The 22,203-nt window shown below is 43.9% G+C and overlaps 1 protein-coding gene across 1 annotated transcript in view; it reads left to right on the forward strand.

Moving 5' to 3' along the window:
• The window catches only part of ANKRD6 (ankyrin repeat domain 6), a 121,308-nt gene that overhangs the window by 50,369 nt on the left and 48,736 nt on the right, over positions 1–22,203 (forward strand). Inside the window, exon 2 of the mRNA XM_075087283.1 lies at positions 17,192–17,347. The gene's annotated coding sequence lies outside the window, so the exon portion shown is untranslated. The remainder of the gene's footprint in view (positions 1–17,191; positions 17,348–22,203) is intronic.

Below are 22,203 nucleotides of genomic sequence, written 5' to 3' on the forward strand. Positions count from 1 at the left end.
GCAGAGGGACAGCCTGCCTCACCATGGTCCTCACCACAGGCTGCAGGGGGATCTCTGCTCCAGCGCCTGGAGCACCTCCTCCCCTCCTTCCTCACTGACCTTGATGTCTCCAGAGTTTTTTACTCTCACACATTCTCACTCTTCTCTTTGGCCATAGATGCTGTTGTGCAGGTTCCCCCCCCCCCCTTCTTAAATGTTATCCTAGTGGTGCTACCACCGTCGCTGATGGGCTCGGCCTTGGCCAGCGGTGGGTCCATCTTGGAGCTGGCTGGCCCTGTCAGACACAGGGGAAGCTTCCAGCTGCTTCTCACAGAAACCACCCCTGTAGCCACCCCCAGCTACCAAAATCTTGTCATACAAAACCACTACAGTGCCTCTCTCTAATGCACCTGTGAATTTTCCAGTCCAGCTTTTCACATTTCATTCTGGACAGCATCTTTACTGACCTCTTCCTCCTCAAAGTTTACAACATGCACTGCCTTCTCAGCCTCTTGAGCTGTCAGCTGTCTGCAGTCCCCAGTGGTGGTCTTGAAATTCTGACCATGGTTTTGTTCTCTGATTGTGTCCTCTTCAGGCTCTTCTGCTACCTCAGAGATTTGTTTCGAGGATCCTCCCCCATCCAGCTTCCTGGTAATTGTTCTCTGTGGTTGTGCCCTTGGTTGTTTGTTTTTGTTTTCTGTGCCTTGTGGATGAGACTACCTTGACATAAATATCAGCTTGACTTCTGTCTCTTTGCTGGAGATTTCTCTTTGTTTCTGTGCGCCTGACTTACCTTCTGTATGGGCCAGAAATACCTGTCTTTCTTTCCAGCATAGTCTTGTGGAGAGGGAGATGTCAGCTGCCATTATCCTATCTTATAACCTCCGATTCCCCCCACCCCTTTCCAAACCATCACCAGCAATTCCGTATTTTTAATCATTTGGACAGCACCATCTTTCTTCTTGCCACTCAGATTCCTAATAAGAAAATCTTTGATTCAGGTTTCCTCTAGGTGATTGTGACTACAATGTACCTAAAACATGCCAAATTCTTCTGCAGCCATCTCTTTTGTATACTTCTGTACTGCTAAAACTGTGTCCAGAATTTGTCTTGTAATTTGTGCATCTCTTGCTATAATGTGCCTCAGGGATGTTGTTAATGTTAGGATTTTACCCAGCTGTTGCTCTGGAATACCCCTGCAGGGGTTGTTTCCTTAGTCTTAGGGGTTTTACCAAAGCACCTTCCTCCCCATGACAATCCCCCTTTTCTCTGCTATAATGAACATAAGGTGGTTGCCATTTTTTGGGAGCTTCAGTGTTAAGAGCTGAGCTTGAATCCTGGCTGATTCAGGATGCCACCACCTTCTGTTCCCTCCTTGGCACCTTTTGACAGAAATGCTTGTGCCCAGGGAGAACTACATGAAAGCATCCATGGTGCTGCCTGGGAAGCCTCACTCAGTGCCTCCCCCTTGCCTTACTGTGATGCCTGGAAAAAAAAGAAAAAAGAAAAAAGAAAAAAAAAGGTAACCAAGATACTGCTGGCTTGCTTGGGCTCTTAAACCGATCACAGCATTGTTTCTGAATCCCTCCTATACCATATGCCTGTCTGTCCAGTTGCAGCCTGCTGGTTTTTCTCTCAAATTTAAGGAAGGGATCATCTTCTCTTCTGTGTTTGTATAACTGTTTCTGGGCAGTGGTGTAAGCATGTGCAACTGTGGCTCAGAGGTGATCATAATAAAAGTTGGGCTGTCATGGTAATAACATCAACCTCAAAAGCTCTGTGCTGGGCTGGGGGAGTAGGGATAATTAAATGTTGATTTCTGCCCCCTGCCCCTCCCTTTTTCCTTTTTTTAACTTTTTTGTCTTCCAGATGCCTTCCTTGCAGTTTGCTGTTGCTGGTGTTAGTGATTTCTGTATAAAATCTGAGGAACTGCGTTTGTCTTTGGTGGTCAGTAAATCTGCTCTACAGGCTGTAGTCATGCATCCCATGAGACTTCTGTCGTTTCTCGTTTCCCTGACATGAATAAGCTTTTAAGTCCATCACCTAATTTCACCTGGGAGCTATCTGTACTTGTTTTCAGATACTCCCTAAGTTCTGCTTTGATGCTGTTGATTTGGAGATGATGTCAAAACAGAAAACAAGGGGGAAAAGCAATGGCATAGTGAGAAAAAAGCAGAAAGGCAAAATATTTCAGGGGAAGATTCTGGGTATACTCTGGTGAAGGCACCTGAAGACAAGACTGAATCTGTTAATAGTTGGGATCTTTTTATTTCAGGCCAGTTACAATGTTCCAAGATTGAATGGCAGCCTGATTCAGAATGATTTTTGCAGGAAAAGAAATGTTTTGAAAATAATTATGAAAAATAATAAGAGATTACTCTGATGGTACCAGAAATAATTTTTTCAAAACACAGCTAGGAATCTGGGCATAAGATAAATTATTTCATATTGTTTCTTTACAATATATCCTCCTTACAATTTTTTCTGCCATTTTTTCATAATTTTTGTTTGTTTTTCAAACTGTCTTCCGTGGGCAGTAGGTAGGGAACTGGTGTTTTGCCCTCTGGCAGCACACAGTTTCCAACCATGTTTCCACTAATGTATCCAAAGCCAATGTATTTACACCAGTAGTTTTCAGCAACCACTTGTAGAATCATAGGATCATTTGGGTTGATAAAGACCCTTAAGATCATCAAGTCCAGCCATTAACCTAACACTGCCAACTCCACCACTAAACCATGTCCCTAAGCCCCACATCTACGCGTCTTTTAAATACCTCCAGGGATGGTGACTCAACCACTTCCCTGGGCAGCCTGTTCCAATGCCTCACAACCCTTTCCAGGAAGACATTTTTCCAAATATCCAATCTAAACCTCCCCTGGCTCAACTTGAGGCTGTTTCCTCTTGCCCTGTTGGTTGTTACTCTTCACCCAGAAGAGACCAACTCCCACCTCACTACAACCTCCTTTCAGGTAGTTGTAGAGAGTGATAAGGTCTCTCCTCAGCCCCCTCTTCTCCAGGCTAAACAACCCCAGTTCCCTCAGCCACCTCTCAGAAGACTTGTTCTCCAGACCTTTCACCAGCTTCATTGCCCTTCTTTGGACATGCTTCAGCACCTCAATGTCTTTCTTGTAGTGAGGGGCCCAAAATGGAACACAGTCTTTGAGATGCAGCCTCACCAGTGCCGAGTACAGGGGCACGATCACCTCCCTGCTCCTGCTGGCCACTCTATTCCTGATACAAGCCAGGATGCTGTTGGCCTTCTTGCCTACCTGAGCACACTGCTGGCTCATGTTCAGTCGTCTGTCAACCAGAACCCCCAGGTCCTTTTCCTCCAGGCAGCTCTCCAGCCACTCCTCCCGAAGTCTGTAGCTTTGCATGGGGTTGTTGCAACCAAAGTGCAAGACCTGGCACTTGGTCTTGTTAAACCTCATACATTTGGCCTCAGCCCATTGATCCAGCCTATCCAGATCCCTTTGCAGACCCTTCCTACGCTCAAGCAGATCAACACTCCCACCCAACTTGGTGTCATCTGTAAATTTACTGAGGATGCACTCAATCCCCTTGTTCTCATCTGTAAAGCTATTATAGCTGCATTATAAACTAGATGTACATTTCAGAAATATTTTGCAATGTGTAAATTAAGTGATAAAAGAGGTAAATGTCTTGTTTGATCCCATAAATTGAAGTGAGGCTCCATAAAAAGTGCTGATATGAATCTCTGCAATGGAGGGGAGACTGTGAGGAGCTCAGGGACTCTGACACGAAGAAAAGCAAAGCATTGTATTAGCACGCAGATTGAGTACGGATGACTGACAGGAGACGGGCTTTGAGATGGAGGCGTGAAAAGATGGAAGCAGAACAGAGAGAACAACAAAATCCCAGAGAGACACAAAACCAGCAAGTGAAATTCTTTTCTGTTGAGTTTTTTTATGTTTTAAATTATTTTTAATAGTTGCTTTCATTTTTAATACCTCAGTTTGTGATCTGAGAGAAATAAATGGGATATAATATCTCTGCCTCTTCAGATGTCTTACAAAATTCATGCTGAAAACTACCTCATGTATAAAGATCAAAATATATTTATTCAAATGTAAAGGAAGTACCTTACAGTAAGAAAATCAGTCTTACTGTGATTGTCCAGAACTCTATCACAGTGGAAGATGAGGTATGAAGAAAAAGGAATTCAACTCATGAGCTCCCAACTGAAATTTGTAAGAGTGGAAGAGAGAGGCTGAATCTAATTTCATCTCAGGAATTCTGTTTTCTGGCAGCCTGCAAGGATGGAAACCAGTGAGCAGTTATAAAATACATTTCTGAAGATAAATAGTTCAAATAAGTAGATTTTGAAAGGAAAACTCTATGAAAGGAAAAGAAATTTTCTCCCAGTGCCATTCTTGCCGTGCGAAGTACTACAGTATTATTCTGCCATCCTTTGCCCATCTCATTTGCTTTAATAAACATAGCAGGGCTGGTTTGTTCAAATGTCCAGTTGGGTTTCGTAGCAGTGGGTCGGGTAAGGATTACAGTTTTGCTAGATGCTGAGGAAGCTTGAAAACATTGCCCTTCCTGCCTGAATTTTGAAGTCCTCACTTTTCGTGTGTTGACTGGTATAGGAAGCGATGCCACTGGAACCCCCAGCACATGAATAGTGTCTGTCCTTAAGCTGCCCCCTCTGAGTGCAGGTGTCTGGGAGGTGGAGAATTACTCACTGTTGCCACCCATCTCATTTCAAATGTTAAATAAGTGCAGTTGTGCAGCTTTTCCCTTTTTCAGTTAGAAAAAGTAAAAAATAATGATAAAAAAAGACACCAAGCAAAACTACCTGGACATTTGTGCCTTTTCAGTCTCATTGCTGTGTCTCAAAGCCATGTAGGTGTTGGAGCAAACCTGCAGCTGCTAGGTGATGCCAAGTTGCTCCAGCCTCACCTCCACCATAGTCTTCCTCCAGCTGGAGTTGCTGAGACTATCAACATGAAGAAATCATTACTGAGCAAGGGACCTACCCATAACTTAAAAGTTGCTGGCATTTTGCTCATCCTTGGGAAGGGCGTTAACAGTCCCTACCAATACTACTTCCATTATTTCTCTGTTAGATTTATTTAACGAAACGGGCATGTCTCCAAATTATTGGCAGTGATTTTAGGTCCAGAACCTCTCTGAGCAAACTACTGAAGTGCTTAAAGAAACTGAATAGATAGGTCTCCATGTAGGAGTCAGGCTCAAAAGCGATCTGCAAAATAACATATATTCTATGTTTGTTAAATTATCCCATAGAGCGCATTAAAATATGAATTGCCAACTACATGTTTGAATTTTCTGTGTAAGCACCTGGGGTGGTTTTTGTATAAATTGGAAAGTTTGTGGTGCCACTTTGCTTGGATTTCAGAGGAGGAACTGTTATGAGTGTACAGTAAACTGCTTTTTATACCTGGGAAAAGTGACACTATTAGACCTGCTTTTAATAGTGGGGTTTTTCCTGCTACCGAGTGGGACTGAGCAGGTAGATCTGTTCAGTGTTTCGGCTTTTTTACTGTGCTGAGAAGATACTAATTTTTTTCAGTTGCTGGTGGTCATTGGTAAATGCTGTGATAGAAATATGGAGTTATTTTAAGACTACCTTGAGAGCTGATAATGCTGAGCGACCATTATCCATAGTTAAGAGCTTGCATTTTATTACTATCACGGGTTATTCACTTTTAATCCTTGTGTCTGTTTCCAACGCTTTGTTCAATAGGTATTACCAAAGAACTGAAAAGATAGATGTTTTCTTTTAACAATAGAGTTGAGCTTATTTTAACACGCAGCTGTGCCCTGCAAACAATGTGCAAGTACCATTCTCTTTATCTTGCAGACCTGATGTCTTTCTGGTGCGAGAGTCGTACATTACTGACAGAAATTAATTAACTCCCAACTCTTTCTAACTATGGCAAAATATTGTAGCAACTGCCCTGGCGTATCCACGTGTAGCATATTTGTTATTGGAGCTGCAATTGTGAGGAAAAGCTTTGTTCTCAGAAAAAGTGCTGAAAAAACAGAGATTGTAGTGGTAGAATAGAGGGGGAAATTTGACCTTTGCATTGCAGGTGTATGTACTGTTAAAAAAGCTGTTAGAAAAACTGTTACTTTACATTGTGCATGTTTTAAATAGATTCATTGAGAACTATTTCACCCTCCAGACCCTTTCTTTGAATGAAGTTTCAGATTGTAAGTAGTCTTTAACAAATAATGTGTAAACTAGTATCATGTTGTGGTAATTTCATAAACTTCTGTCTGTATTCTAGATACTAATTGACAGATGAACTATTTGTGTGGATGTAAAGGGATAAGATTCTGTCTTACTCCTTGGAAACTGTATACTAACAGAAGCAACTTTACATCTACAAAAATAGTTCATCCAGCAATTAGCATCTAGAATACCTAAGTGAAATTACAGTAGCTGTGTTCCAGCTGAACCTGGTGAGGTGAACAGAATGATATAGCTAATCAAAATTAAATTGAATTAGACTAAATTAGGTTTCCAGCGCTAATGTTTCTGTTTTGTTGGTGATTTTTTTAAAAAAAGGAACCTGCTATTTTTCCAGTTCCCAAATACAATTGTAACAGCACATAACCTGTGCTTCTTGTACACTCTTTGAGACATTTTGGGAAGCTGTTTTCAGGGTACACCGTTTGTTCCTAAGTGGAAGTAGTGTATAAGTTCACTGAGGAAGTAACCATGAAAAATGGAAAATAATTGAGCAGTAGTGCCTTCTGATGGTGTTCAAAGTTGGGGGTTTGGTCTCCACCAAATGGAGAGATCGGCCTCATTTGAAATGTGGGGGGTGGGGTGGGTGGAAGGAGCTATAATATAAATGTATTCTGGCCACTTTTATCAAAACAGCTGTTCTCAGCATACCTTTGCACATGGAAAAAGTAGGGTGAAGAAGGGGAATTGCATTAATTCAGTAATAGCACGAGCTACTCTGGTCACAGTTACATTCTCTGTGGTGTGACGTTTCGAAACACAGGCTCTGTGGACTTGCAAAATACCAAGTCTTAGGATAATGGTCAAAAATTTTAGGAAATAAAAGTCAAAATAAATACTGCATATAGATATGGAATGTTGATTATATTTTGTACCTTTTAAAAATGAAAATGTATTTGAATTTAAGAGGCAGAATACTTTTGACTGTATTTTGCACTAATGTTTCTATCTGCATAAATAAGTATGGCTCATATCAGGAATAGTGTGGCTAGCAGGAGTAGGGCAGTGATTGTGCCCCTGTACTCGGCACTGGTGAGGCTGCATCTCAAAGACTGTGTTTCATTTTGGGCCCCTCACTACAAGAAAGACATTGAGGTGCTGAAGCGTGTCCAAAGAAGGGCAATGAAGCTGGTGAAAGGTCTGGAGAACAAGTCTTCTGAGAGGTGGCTGAAGGAACTGGGGTTGTTTAGCCTGGAGAAGAGGGGGCTGAGGAGAGACCTTATCACTCTCTACAACTACCTGAAAGGAGGTTGTAGTGAGGTGGGAGTTGGTCTCTTCTGGGTGAAGAGTAACAACCAACAGGGCAAGAGGAAACAGCCTCAAGTTGAGCCAGGGGAGGTTTAGATTGGATATTTGGAAAAATGTCTTCCTGGAAAGGGTTGTGAGGCATTGGAACAGGCTGCCCAGGGAAGTGGTTGAGTCACCATCCCTGGAGGTATTTAAAAGACATGTAGATGTGGCGCTTAGGGACATGGTTTAGTGGTGGAGTTGGCAGTGTTAGGTTAATGGCTGGACTCGATGATCTTAAAGATCTTTTCCAACCTAAATTATTCTGTGATTCTAAGTCATCACTAGTGTAAAGTGGCTTTATCTATATTAGGGTCATAAGATGTTGGTTGGAAGGGAGGTAATCTAATCCAGCCTCTTGCTCGAAGCAGACCTGTCACTACATCACAGAATCACAGAATGGTAGGGGTTGGAAGGGACTTCTGGAGATCACAGGACCGCATCCAGGCAGGTTTTGAATGTGTCCAGGGAAGGAGACTCCACAACCTCTCAGGACACTGTCACTGCTCTGTCACCCTCACAGTAAATAAGTTTTTTCTCATGTTTAGGTGGAACTTCCTGTGTTCCAGCTTGTGCCCGTTGCACCTTGTCCTGTCATTGGGCACCACTGAAAAGAGTCCGGCCCCATCCTCATGACAGTCACCCTTTATGTATTTATAAGCATTGATGAGATCCCCCCTCAGTCTTCTCTTCTCCAGGCTAAACAAACCCAAGTCTCTCAGCCTTTCCTCATAAGGGAGATGCTCCAGTCCCCTGATCATTTTTGTAGCTCTCAGCTGGACTTGCTCAAGGAGTTCCACATCCTTCTTAAACTGGGGGCCCCAAAACTGGACACAGTGCTCCAAATGCAGTTGAGCACTGTCATTCAGCCAGTTCTCTATCCACCTCACTGTCCACTCATCCAACCCACACTTCCTTAGCTTGCCTGTGAGGAGGCTATGCGAGACAGTGTCGAATGCCTTACTGAAGTAGAGATAGACAACATCCACTGCTCTCCCTTCGTCAACCCAGCCAGTCACACCATCATAGAAGGCTATGAGGTTGGTCAAGCATGATCTCCCCTTGGTGACTCCGTGTTGACTATTTCTGATAACCTTCTTGTCCTGTACATGCCTGGAGATGACCTCCAGGATGAACTGCTCCATCACCTTTCCGGGGATGGAGGTGAGGCTGACTGGCCTATAGTTCCCCAGATCCTCCCTCTTGCCTTTTTTGAAGATGGGAGTGACATTTGCTTTCCTCCAGTCCTCGGGCACCTCTCCTGTCCTCCACAACCTTTCAAAGATGATGGAGAGTGGCTCAGCAAGAACATCCACCAGCTCCCTCAGCACTCACGGGTGCATCCCATCGGGGCCCATGAATTTGCGAGGATCCAGTTTGCATAGGTGATCTCTGACGCAGTCTTTCTCAACCGATGGTAAGTCTTCCTTTCTCCAGACTTTTTCTCTCTCTTCTGTGGGCTGAGATGCTTGAGGGCCAGCCTTAGCAGTAAAGACAGAAGCAAAGAAGATATTCAGTACTCTGCCTTCTCTTCATCCTGGGTTGCCAGGGCCCTTCCTCGTTCAGCAGTGGACCCACTGTATCCCCAGTCTTCCCTTTACTGCTGATGTATTTAAAGAAGCCCTTCTTGTTATCTTCAGCACACCTTGCCAGATTTAATTCCAAGTGGTCCTTGGCCTTCCTTGTTGCATCTCTGCAAATCCTGACAACATTCCTATATTCCTCCCAGATCAGGTCAGCCCTGGGTTTGTCTAGCGAGATCTTGGATATTTCCAGAGATGGAGAGTCCATCATGTCTCTGCTGCCTGCTCCAGCACTGCACTACCTTCCTAGTAACGAATTTCTTCCTAATGACCATTGTGACTCTACCAAACCTCAGTTTCTGCCTGTTGTCCCTTGTTACATCATTTTCTACCACTGCAAAACATTTGGCTCTGTTACCTTCTTAATCACCCAAGAGGGAATGGGATGGGATGGAATGGAATAGAATATTTCAGGGAAGGGACCTACAATGACCATCTAGTCCAACTGCGTGAGCAATTCAGGGCTGACCAAAAGTTAAAGCATGTTGTTAAGGGCATTGACGAAATGCCTCTTAAACACTGACAGGCTTGGGGCATCAACTGCCTCTCTAGGAAGCCTGTTCCAGTGTCTGAGCACCCTCTTGGTAAAGAAATGCTTCCCTAATGTCCAGTCTAAACTTCCCCTCGCACAGCTTTGAACCACGCATCCTGTCACTGGATACCAGGGAGAGGAGCTCAGCACCTCCCTCTCCACTTCCCCTCCTCAGGAAGCTGTAGAGAGCAATGAGGTTGCCCCTCAGCCTCCTTTTCTCCAGACTAGACAAACCCAAAGTCCTTAGCCGCTCCTCACAGGACATTCCTTCCAGCCCTTTCACCAGCTTTGTTGCCCTCCTCTGGACACATTCAAGGACCTTCACATCCTTCTTAAGTTGTGGGGCCCAGAACTGCGCACAGTACTTAAGGTGAGGCCATGCCAACGCTGAATACAGTGGGATAATCACCTTTTTTGACTGGCTGGTTATACTGTGTTTGATGCACCCCAGATGAGGTTGCCCTCTTGGCTGCCAGGGCACGTTGCTGTCTCACATTGAGCCTGCTGTCAACCAGCACTCCTAGATGCCTTTCTGCAGGGCTTCGCTCCAGCCGCTTCTCTCCCAGTTTATACTTGCGCCCAGCATTATTCTGTCCTAGGTGCGGGATCCGGCATTTCGACTTGTTAAATTTCACCCCATTAATTGCTGCCAGATGCTGTGATCTGTCTAGATCCCTCTGCAAGGCCTCTTGTTCCTCAAGAGAGTCAACAGCACCTCCCAGTTTGATATCGTCAGCAAACTTGCTAATGGTGATTTCAACTCCTGCATCCAGATTGTTAATAAATATATTGAACAGAACTGGCCCTAGGACTGAACCCTGAGGAGCACCACTGGTGACTGGTCGCCAGCCAGATGTGGCCCTATTTACTACAACCATTTGAGCCCTGCCCTTCAGCCAGTTCTTCACGCAGTGCACCATATACCTGCTCATCTCACAGCTGGACAACCTGTCCAGAAGGATGCTGTGAGGGACCGTATCAAAAGCCTTACTAAGATCCAGAAAAACTACATCCACCACCTTCTTTTCATTCGCTAGGTGGGTGACCTTATCATAGAAGGATATCAAATTAGTTAAACAGGACTGTCGCTTTGTGAACCCATGTTGATTGTGCCTGATTGCATTTTTCTTTAAATGTCTTTCAGTAGTACCCAATATAATCTTCTCCATAATTTTTCTAGGAACTGAGGTTAGACTAACAGGCCTGTAGTTTCATAGGTCTTCCCTCACACCCTTCTTGTAAATTGGAATAACGCTGGCTAGCTTCCAGTCAGCGGGGTCCTCCCCAGACTCCCAAGACCTTTGGTCAATAACTGAGAGAGGCCCTGCCATAACATCTGCTAGCTCCTTCAGTACTCTGGGATGAATCCCATGAGACCCCATGGACTTGTGAACATTCAGCTGATAGAGCTGTTCACTTAAAATTTTAGTGTCCACAAAAAAAAAGTCACTGTTCCTACACTATGGTCCTCCAACTCGGGACTGGGCAGCCCAAGGTCTGTCTGTATTATTAAGGGCTGAGGCAAAAAGAAGTATTGAATGTCTCTCATTTTTCTTTATCCCTATTAGTCAGGTGACCGTCTTCAACAAGTGTCAGTCCAATGTTTTCTTTAGGCCTCCTCTTGCTATTAATGTGCTTTAAAAAGCCCTTCTTGTTATCTGAAACAACTCAGACCAGTTTCAATTCTAATTGAGATTTGGCCTTTCGTGTCTTCTCCCTGCATATATGAACCACAGCTCTGTAACCTTCCTGTGAAGCTTGACCTTGCTTCCAGAGATCATACAGTTTCTTCTTCCTCTTGAGCTCCACGAGAGTTCCCTGTTCAGTCAAGCTGGTCTTCTGCCCCACTTGCTTGACTTATGCTACAGTAGAATTGCCTGCTGCTGTGCTTCTAAAAGGTAGTTCTTAAAGTCTGACCAGTACTCATGGACTCCTAAGGCCTCAAAAACAGATTCCCAGGGTACTTTGCTAAATAACTCCCTGAATAGCTTGAAGTTTGCTCTCCTGAAGTCCAGGATAGCAACTCTCATATCCTTTCTTCTTATTACACTGAAAATTTTACACTCACCCATTTCATGATCCCTGTGACCAAGACAACCAGCTAACTATCTCATCTCCCACAAGTCCTTGGAGACTTGGAAGTCCGCAGTCACTTTCCACCTCCAGGAATATCCCTTCACACATCCCACAGCTGGAAACCTGGGTGGTTGCATGCTTGAACGGGAGCTCTGTCTGTGTCGCTGCATTGGTTCTACCAGGTGCTAAAAGCTCAGGAGAAGCAGAGGACATGGCTTTTTGCCTGGTGGTCACCATGCTGCCGTGCACCTGCCCACTGCTGCGTGCCTGCCTGCTGGGAAATATACGTGCTTGTCTGTTGCAAACAGCTCAAGCAGTTGTAGGTTGCTGTTAGAACCGTAGCCTCCTCTTTGCCTGATTAATTGATTCCCTCCCTCCTTGCAAGTCATAATCTAGGTTTGTGACCATGTTGGTAGCCTTCTTCTGGATCCCATCCAGTTTCTCAACACCTTTTTGAACTTGAGGTGCAAAACGGGGCACAGTGTCCTAGGTGTGGCCTCAGAAGTGTTGGATAAATAGCTTCCCTTGATCCGCTGGTTATGTTCCCCATTAGTGCAGTGTGGAGTTTGCCTTATTCATAGTGAAAGCACACTGTTGGTTTATATTAAGCACAGGGACCACTGTAACGCCTGGGTTCGTTAGTAGGGCTATTGCTCGTCTGGTTGGTTCCCAGTCTGTACTGGCCCATGGACTATTTTGCCCTGGTGCAGAACTTCATGCTTCTCCTTGGAGATTTTCATTGGCTCAGTCCTGAAGTTTGTCAAGCTCAATGGATCAATGCTACTTTCTAGCATGTCAGCCATTCCCCCAATTCAGTGTCATTGGCAGATATGCCAAAGGTGCATTCAGTGCCATCACTGGGGTCATTGATACGAAACAATAACTCATTGATTAGTTGAGCATGGATGGGCTGGCTGTTCGTGATTTACCTTCTCATTCTGCACATGCTGGGATGTGTATTCCACAAGGATGTGCTCCATGATCTTTCCGGGGACTGAGGTAATCTAACTGGCCTACATTTCCCTGGGTCCTCCTTCTCATGTATTCCATGTGAAGATGGGTACAATGTTAGCCTTTTCCAGTTATAAGGGACTTCTTGCACTTCACTATGATTTTCTGTGATGTTAGAGAAATGATCAACCGGCTCTTTCAGTGCAGGTGATTCCATCCAAGCCCGTGGATTTCAGTAATTCAGCTTCTGTAAGTAGTCCTTTCCCTGTTGCTCCCCTACTGTTGGTTTATTCTGTCCTTCCCAACCTGCACTGGTATGCACAGGGGTCTGGCAGCAGGCTTTGCCTATGAAGACCAAAGGGAAAAGGGAGTTGAATACCTCAGGCTATCAGTATTTGGCCATAGGCTGAATTATCTGTCAGTAGGTTGTCTTCTCCATTAATGAGCTGCAGTTTTGAGAGGAGCAGCAGTTCAGCAAGGCTTATAAGCAGGCTCTGCCAGAGTAGAAATCAGTTTTCTAAGCTGGTTACCAAAATTCGGATACCTGAGTTTGTAGTTCAGGGACTTGAGAGGTTAGATTTGTATTTCCAGCTTGCTAAGTGCTAGCATCAGCTCTAGAGACACGTGCTGTACAATAAAGCAGCTGGAATAAATGAATAACAAGAAATAATTATTTTTACATGGCCTGTGAAAACAGCTTATATTCTGCTTTCCATTACTTAGTCCAATGACAGTAAGTTAATCCACAGATACTTACAGTATGCTAAGAGAACTGGAACATGATTTAAATCTTGAAGCATCGTATAAACAGGAGCTTAACAACCAACATTCATATTAGTTGCAAGAACTTCTTAAAAGCGTGGCTAATTAGTAATGACTTAAGTTATACAGCAAAGGGTAAAAGGAGTCGAACTTAGGTCTTGTTAAGTTAATCTTCTTTTGCAGTCCATGAACTGAGTTACAGCTTAGGTTCAGTGTTACTGCATTTTGTATTGTCAACAGCTTGTGTTTCAGTGGACCACACCGTAAAAGAAAAGAGAAGAAAGCCAGCTTGGACTGTTTTTGTTAAATTGTAGTCTGAATGGGATCAGTACAGTGGGTGGGTTGAAAGCCAAAATCAAACTCCCCCATTCTGTTTTGTTCAGCTGAGCTTGGTTGTCCTCCGGTGTGCTGCCCATCTGCCCTGAGCCCTCGTGCAGCACAGCTCCACACGCCCAGCAGCCCCTCTGGGTAATGGGAGGCTGCGCAACAGCAGACATTGGGGTTTTGCCCTGTCCAGCCTTGTACACTGGACATGAAGCTCACAGCTCTTGGTCCCCTTCCTGAGCTCCTTCCCAGAAAGGTCATGGTGTTGTGCTGTCTGCGGGTAGAAGTACCGCTGAGCAGGGTCTGCTTGGGAGCCTTATTGCCCAGGTACAGCCCAGGAGTCAGGTCCCTCTTCAGGTGTGGTGGTGTTAGGGTCTCCCCGCCATGCAGCCTCTCACACCGAGCATTTTCTGGTGTCGACACCTGATGCATCAAAGTGTCAAAGCAGGAGAGGTTGGGGTTTGCTGCAAGCACATGGTTGGGCTCAGCAAACCCATCTGTGGCTGCTTTACTTGTGTTAGGACTGTCCTGCATGTCGATATAACCACCCTTAATGCTTGCATTAGGCCTTTAGGACATGAAGATGCTTTCATGTCTGATCTTCTGCTGTTGCCTGACTTATACTCTCTGCCAGTAGCTGTACTTACTTGTGTGATTGCTGGTGGGTCAGATTCCACATTCTGACTTGCTTGCAGAAATAAAAATTGAAGAAGGAACTTGAACAAGCAGTTTAAGGCGTGGCATCTAATCTACCTAATGATATTTTAAGAATCTGCTGGGTCTTAACTCCACCTTAAAAAATAATCAGACAGGCTTCTACCTGAATTTGTTAATGATACTAGACATTCTTGATAGTCACAGAGGACTTTGTCATTTCTATATAAGAAAGTAAATGCCCAACATGCATCTTGAAGTGTACTGGGAAAAAATTTTCATCCAGGAGAGGGATGTGAGGAAAGGCAAGAAAGATATATAGTTATTTTATTCTACTTTAAGTAATAATGGTAAGGAGTTTTTTCCCTAATTTTTCATTTAAAAGAATAAGAGCATTTATGATTTTTAGAGAAGGAAGGAGTGGGAGCATTAGAATAAAGACAAGGGGCTTAATTTCAACAAACTTAACGGAAGTGGTGTTAATACCCTGTGGGAATGATAAGGATTTTGAGAAAGGACGAATATATTCCAAACAAGGCAGTTTCAAGTTTTGTGTTTGACTCTGTGAGACTGGGGAAAAAAAAACAGAGTAATTGTGGTAAGCATAGCTATGGTAAAAGCTGTAAGAAAGGATTAGATAAGCTCTGGAGATCTCTCTCTGACTTCCATTTCTGTGATTCTAACTTTAGGCTATGTCTTTTTGCACATTACCTTGAGCGTGGCTATTAAAGCCTACCTTTAGTTTAGATTTTGTGTATTTCAATCTATGTTTACAAATTAAAATGAAACAGAAAGGTTTATTTGCAAGACAATGACATTGTCATTGACAACATAGACAGCAAAACAGTACAGAAAGGTCAAGTCACAGACATAACTGGGGGTTAGTTTTCCAATGCCTTTCTCTATTATCACTTTTTTGCACATAAGCACATCTGATCTAAATGCATTAGGAAAAAGGATAGGAAAAGCAGCTGAGTTATGCAGAGACGTTAATTAGTAGGAAAGGGGACGGTAAGGTCTTCCAGCAGCATATTCTAATTGAAGTCACTGAACTGGCATTTTGGCAATGATTTCTGCTTCAGAGATCAAGAAAGATTATTTATTCTAAGCAGTTTTCTGTCTGCAATTCTCAAAAGTTCAAGCAGGCCAAGTGGCTTCCATCATTTGTGAACATCGTTGAACAAGCAGCGACGTTGCACTGAGACCAGAGGGCTCATTTCTAGCCTGTGGAGCCATGCTCTCCCAGGCAGACTGTTTGGTCTGCTCTCTAACCATAAGAAGAGGAGATGGCTGAGGAGATGACCACTGCTCCAGTTTTGTTTAACAAAAAGGTTCATTTGGAAAAGCATCAATCTTTAAAAAAAAAAAAAAAAAAGAAAAAAAACCCCTACCCTACACAGGTATTAACTTTTCATGAGATGCAGGTGAGTTTGCTGAAGCGCATGCTCAGCATGGTCTTTTGCATACAACATGGAGTTGTATGGTCTTTTGCAGCCTTTCTTTCACCTATACATGAGAATGGTGAAACGTGGCTAGTCCAGCATCTCCCAGCAGTGGCCTAAAGCAGACACGTAGTGAAGTGTGCAAGAAGCAGGCAAATGTGGAGCAATGCTTTGCTACAGTACTCCCCCCATTTGCTAGCAGTTTTCATATGAAATAGTTTATCTTTGCTGGGTGTAAGAGGCGGGGCAGGAAAGCTCGTTGTTGTCAAACTATGTTTCTGTAGCGTCAGTGGTGTTCAGAAAGAGAAGGGAGTCACCTTTCTCCCCACTGTGGTTGTTGCTGTTTAGAGGCGATCACTGAGCACATCGTTTACTTTTATGGCTTGCTCTATTTTACCAGCAGTCCAGTCTCTGGCTGATCCTTTGCCTCTACCGCAGGGATTTTAGGAGGAGGGTAAAAGACCATTTCCTCCTTGTTAAAGTAGCAGCTGCTCACTCTGCCCCTGTGCCCTGGGGAAGCTTCTGCAACTTGCTTCCCTCGAGATGTACAGAGTTGCCATTTTGCTTTGTCCAAAGGAAACCACCGTGAGCCCCTGGCCCTCCACCGCTGTGTGCCTCAAGAGTTGAATTTATGTCCCAGGAATAGTAGACAGCTGCTTGTTTTGTCAGTGCAGGCCTGTAAGTCTTCGTATTTACTCATGAATACTGCTAATGTGGTAGTCTCTCTGGAGTTTAGAGGTGATATGCTGGCTTCAGAAAGGATCTAATGACAGTTATGGCAATAAATAAACCTGGAAAAGCAGCAACAAAGGGGAGCTAGCAGGAGTGTTTGTGTAAAGAGAACGAGAGAGGGATCACAGGCTGAGAATGGAAGCCTTAGGAAATACGCCTAATAAGTTCCCATAGCCAGAGAAAACTCTACTTGCTCATGTCTGCCTAGGTGCCATGGCTGAAACAGGATACCTGGGCTGGGGTGACAGTGAGATGTGATGGGGAGATGGGGAAGGTACTAGAGAGGGAAGCAGAACAAGTAATTTTCCTGATTTTATTGATTTGTCCCGTGATTTCTGGGAAGATATGAAGGTCTCTGTCTCATTGTCCTTGTTTGTATAATTGTGCAGCGCTCTCTGCTTTGCATTTTCAGAGATCAGCGAGTGGGAACAATCCTGCAGGGCCATGGTTTGAACTTGTTTTGTTTATAGTGGGAAGTGGCTGTGAAAACCTCAGGAGGAAATGGCTGGGTTTGCCCAGGTATATCCAGGCAGCCGAAAGCTGCAGAAAGCAGCAGTGTTAAATTTCTGTTCTCCTCCATCTGCTTTGGCACTCCATTTATGATGTGTTTCGCCTCATGCAGGAGCAGTGTACCATACTGTAGTACAGAGCCTCACTGTTGCTGTCAGCACTGGAAAAGACTGAAGCTGACATCCCTGTTGTCCCCAGCCAGAAGCTGCCCAGCAAGACACAGCTGTAAAATGTTCATCAGAAAAAACTGAATGGTAGATCCTTAAGCGTGAGTAAAAATCAAATCTGCCTTTTTTTCCCCCCCTAAAATACATTATTTTAATGTCATGCAGAAATTTATTTGGAAGTGCATTCCTGGGTAAATACAGAGTGAGAGGAGCTCAGAGTTTTGCCTGTGGTGCCAGGTTGTGGTATTTACCTCACACTGCTGTGTCCTTTGGAGTATGTAGTTCCTCGCCTCCTCTGCTATTCATTCACACCACTGTTGAACTGCATTTCTTAAGGACCAGCGGCTCAAGGCTAGTGAAGAAAAGTGTCAAGCATCCTGTTGAAATGGGTTTTCTCTAAGCAAGGGGCTGGGTCCTAGGAAGAACTGCTTTGACAGGGAAAAGATCACCTGGGAGGGACCAGCTCCTGGGACTGATATAAAGACTGCATGGGAAAATGCCTGGACAGCTATATCAAGAAAGAAGATGTCATGTTTTGTGGGCCACGTTCACATGATCAAGCAGGGAAGCTATGCAGGATTGAAGAGGACAGTGTCCTGACCTGCCTTCTCCAGGACACAGCCACAGTTTCCCGAGGCAGAGAGAGACAGAGAATGTGTTCAGGATGCTTTCTGTTCTCTTAGTGATTTTCAGTTGCCTTTTAATTTCAAATAGTGAGTGACTTGTTCAGAAACCTTTTGCAAAGCGATTGTTAGGTATTTTTTAGGTTGTAGCTCTAGCCCTCATGAGATGAACTTGTAGACCCAAAGGACTGCATACTCAGTGGGATACTACAGAGTATGAGGAGGCAGCTGGGGAGGTTGGGGGGAGGTGACTCCGGTGTCCAGGCCTCACTCAAGAGTTTGAACTTGGGTACTGCTCCTGCCTTTCTACATCCTGTGCTCTGCCCAGCCCCAGCTGGGAGAAAACGCATGAGGCTGAGTGATTGGTTTCCTTCACAGCAGCCTGGAGAGTTTCCTTTTGTGGAGTGCTTGACCAGCTGGGATATTTGTCCAAGGTGTTAATAGCTTGTTAAGCATGATACAGTGATGCAGTTTCCTGAGACTTGAGTCAAAGCAACCGACATGTCTTCTGAGGTTATCTTAACAGCAAATACGTTATAATTAAATAGTCTTGCTTGACATATCAAGGCACCTACAGTTCTGATATAACTGAAAGAAGTCCAAACCAGTCTTTGCTAAAAGTCCCATAATTAAAGCAATGGCAGACCAAGCAATATGTTGTCAGAAACATAGATTGCAATCACTTGTTTTATTTATTTTGATTTCTAGAGAGAAGGAATAACTTACCTTTCTCCAGTTAGCCTCCTTCACATGAGGAGGAGTTGCATTTAGGGGACTCTGTGAGGATTTTGAATAAGGTACGTGTTTGATCTGAAATAATGTATTTGTTCCCAAGCTGGTTGTGTAGAGCATGTTGCAGTAGTACACTGTGCACCTGCTGGAATAAGGTTTGTGATGATGATTGGGTTTTTCAAGAGAAAGTCAGAGACTATACCCCTTTAAAGCCCCATCCTCTGCACAAGGAGAGGCTTTCCATGTGCTAAGCTGTTTTATTGTTTCTGGGAAATAAGGCAGCCTTGGTGTTGGAGGATGAGCTGGGCTTGTGGGATCATCGCCAGAAGCAGCTTAGGGCTTAGAAAATAAAACCTGAGAGCGTGGTGTGATTTCTAAAGTCCTTGCAGAAGTCAAGTCATTACAGAGATTTGCTGATACTTTCTGCACCAGTTGTTTTTTGCATTTCTTTTCCAATCTGAGTCTTTTAATTCTAAATAAATTGCAGTGATTTACCACTGACAGGAGATGTCATGGTGAAGTCAGGCAGATAAAAGTCCTCTAGCAAATTGCTGAAAGCTGAGTGTTTCTCACAGATACTGTGGATAGGATTCATTTAATCTAACTTTGGATGTTTATAGTGCAGTATCCGAGATGATGCTTAATGAGGTAAGTAATTTTAGAATGTGATTCATCTGACAGTTGAAATGTACTTTAGGATGACATGGATTGTGTCCTTTGTTGACCGTAAATGGAGCCTAGCTGAGTTAAGTAAGTTGGTGGTAGATGTCTACGCTGCCAAGTGAACCCTTTTCTTTACATCTGGTGTCACAGTGCTGTCCAGAGAGCCCCTGAGTTTTGGAGAGTCCTGAAAATTTGCATTCAGCCTTCTGTTGTCAGAGCACACAGAGCAGAGGTGGTGCCAAACACTTCTTTGCAATTGTTTTTTTCTTTTGCTCTTATGAATCTGAGATTTGGCTTCAGCCATAAATGACTGCCTTGGGAGGAAAATTATGTAAGATAATGGAAGCAATAATTTTCTAACTGTTACTACAAGTCATAGCTCTATAGTAAAACTTACGTGTGAGCTCATGACTTAGAAGTGTAGTTCATGCCATACAGCCTCTAAAATAAGAATTTATGAAAATACAGCTCTGGTTTTCAGGTGGATAACAGAGAATCCAGATGTTTCTGGCTTTTAATCTTTTTGTGAAGATGTTTCAAATTTCACTGAAGCTGGGGTGAACCTGGTTGTTTGTTACATTTATCTGGAAAAACATTCATGTGTCGGAGAGGTGGGGGAAGGAACGTATGAGAGTGATCCAAACATGCAGCACACAGGGCTGACCATGGACTGGCCACATGGGGGGTCGGCTTGGTCTGGATATTGGTTTTGAAGTTCTGTACATGTGAAAGAAGCAGAAGACAACAAAGCAGGTAGCAAGGAGATCGTAGGCAGGAATTCCAGTAGTGCTGAGAAGAAAAATGAGTGTGCTCCAGGGTGTTGTACTGTAGGAGCTGCTTACACGAGGGATGCTCCTTTGAGTCCCACTGGTGAAAATCTTATTTCAAGAGAAACCATTTAGAGTGCGAGTGTAATGAATTAGTCTGCTGTGCAAATTATTCTGTGAATAGTGCATACTCTGTTGTTTTATATACTTTCCTGTTCTCTGAGTGAAGAAGTAATTTCCTCTTAACCCAATAAGCATGTGTGCAATTTTAAGCATGTGGTTTATTTCAATGGCTTCAAGTGACTATAGATTAATTAATTTTCCAGTGAAGGGCCATGAAGATGATGAGGGGACTGGAGCACCTTTCCTCTGAGGAAAGGCTGAGAGAGCAGGTACTGTTCAGCCTGCGAAAGAAAAGGTTCAGGGTGATCTTATTAATGTACAGAAATACCTGAAGGGAGGGTGCAAAGAAGATGTAGCCAGGCTCTCTTCACTGGTGCCTAGTGACAGGACTGGAGGCCATGGGTGCAAACTGAAATACGGGAGGTTCCCTCTGAACATCAGGAAACACCTTTTCGCTATGAGGGTGACTGAGCACCGGCACAGACTGCCCAGGGAGGTTGTGGAGTCTTCATCCTTGGAGATATTCAAAAGCCATCTGGGCATGGTCCTGGGCAACCAGCTCTAGGTGGCCCTGCTTGAGCAGAAGGGTTGGACCAGATGACCTCCAGAGATCCCTGCCAAGCTCAGCCAGTTTGTGATTCTGTGAATTAGGTAGAACTGTCTGTTTGTCCCTCAAACTGTTTGGCAACAAACTGTTGCCAGCCTTCTTGGGAATTATCGCAAGGCTGTGCAGGGCTCCTGGCAAGGCTACTAAACATCTGCTCAATAGTAGGCCTCCAGAAAGCACTGAAAATGTGTCTGGGTACTAAGGAAATATTACCCTGGTGACACTTCTGTGTTACAATGTTGGGTCAGATGGTGAAGACAGTTAAAACTGCCTTTGATAGATCATATATGCAGACAGGGCACCTGATTCATAAATTTGTAATGGCCCTATTTAGAACAATTATCAGTGAAGAAGAGCAGATTCGTTAGATCTATTACATTTACTGCAACAGGAATAGTACAGTCCTCCCTGGCATCAGCATTTTACATGAAGAATTAATCGTGCAGCTAAGCTGTTGTTTTAAAACGTGTTTCCTGTTTGTGGTGAAAGTCTTCATCTCTGTAATACTGAAATTCTGCTACTAGATAAACCTAGAGATTTAGAACGTGGTTCATAGTGTGGTAGTTATGGTATTTTCAAAAGATACTGGTATTTATCCAGTTCTCTGAACCCATTCAGGAGAGTGCCCAACCATTCGAAGCAGTAACATCTGACTTCTCCAGCGCAGCCCCTTCAGGTGTAGATATTGAGTGAGAAATCAAGACATCTGCAGAAAGCTTCTGAACTGATTTATGATCCTCTTTGAAGCAAACATATTTAGCCCATAGTGATGGATTCTTCACAAATCACAAATAGATTTATGAGGCAATACTCGCACATCCTTTGCCGTTTGTTCTGTATATATTGTCCTTGATGGATGCTGTACATGAAGGGGCCAAACCCTGAGGATGTTCAGTGCTCATTTCACTGCCTGCTAACACGAACATTAAAACTGTACATAGTGGTAGACAGGATGAGATCTACATGGAGAGAAAATTCTCTGTTCTTCTACAATACAAATACATTTATTGATGTGTGAAAATATGCAAAGTAACAGTCTCCTTCCCTGGCAGAGGAAGGTCTTCACTTGGTAAGTTAGAGAGCTTGCTTCAGATGGTAACTTCGGAGAGAGTGATACCTGACACTGAAAAGTACCTGCCAGGGGCCCAGACTGGAAGTCTTGCATCTGAGGGGGTCACTGCAATATGGGGAGCAGACGTCCTAGTTACGCTCTGGTGCCTTGTGAACTGTAGAGGTGGGAGGGTGCAGATTAAAAGGGGTTGTTGAAGCCAGTCAATATCATGGTTTACCTATGGAAGATGCACCTTTGTAACTCATAAGAAAGCATCCCTTTTGGTTGTTTTAACAGGAAAAGAAAAGTAAACTGTGTGTACTACAAGTTTGTTTTGGGAGGAGGAGGGAGTAGTGTGAAAGCTCAGCAGACATCATTTCTTTGCAGCACT

This window comes from Phalacrocorax aristotelis, chromosome 3, assembly GCF_949628215.1.
Source record: "Phalacrocorax aristotelis chromosome 3, bGulAri2.1, whole genome shotgun sequence".
NCBI classification, from domain to species: Eukaryota; Metazoa; Chordata; class Aves; order Suliformes; family Phalacrocoracidae; genus Phalacrocorax; species Phalacrocorax aristotelis.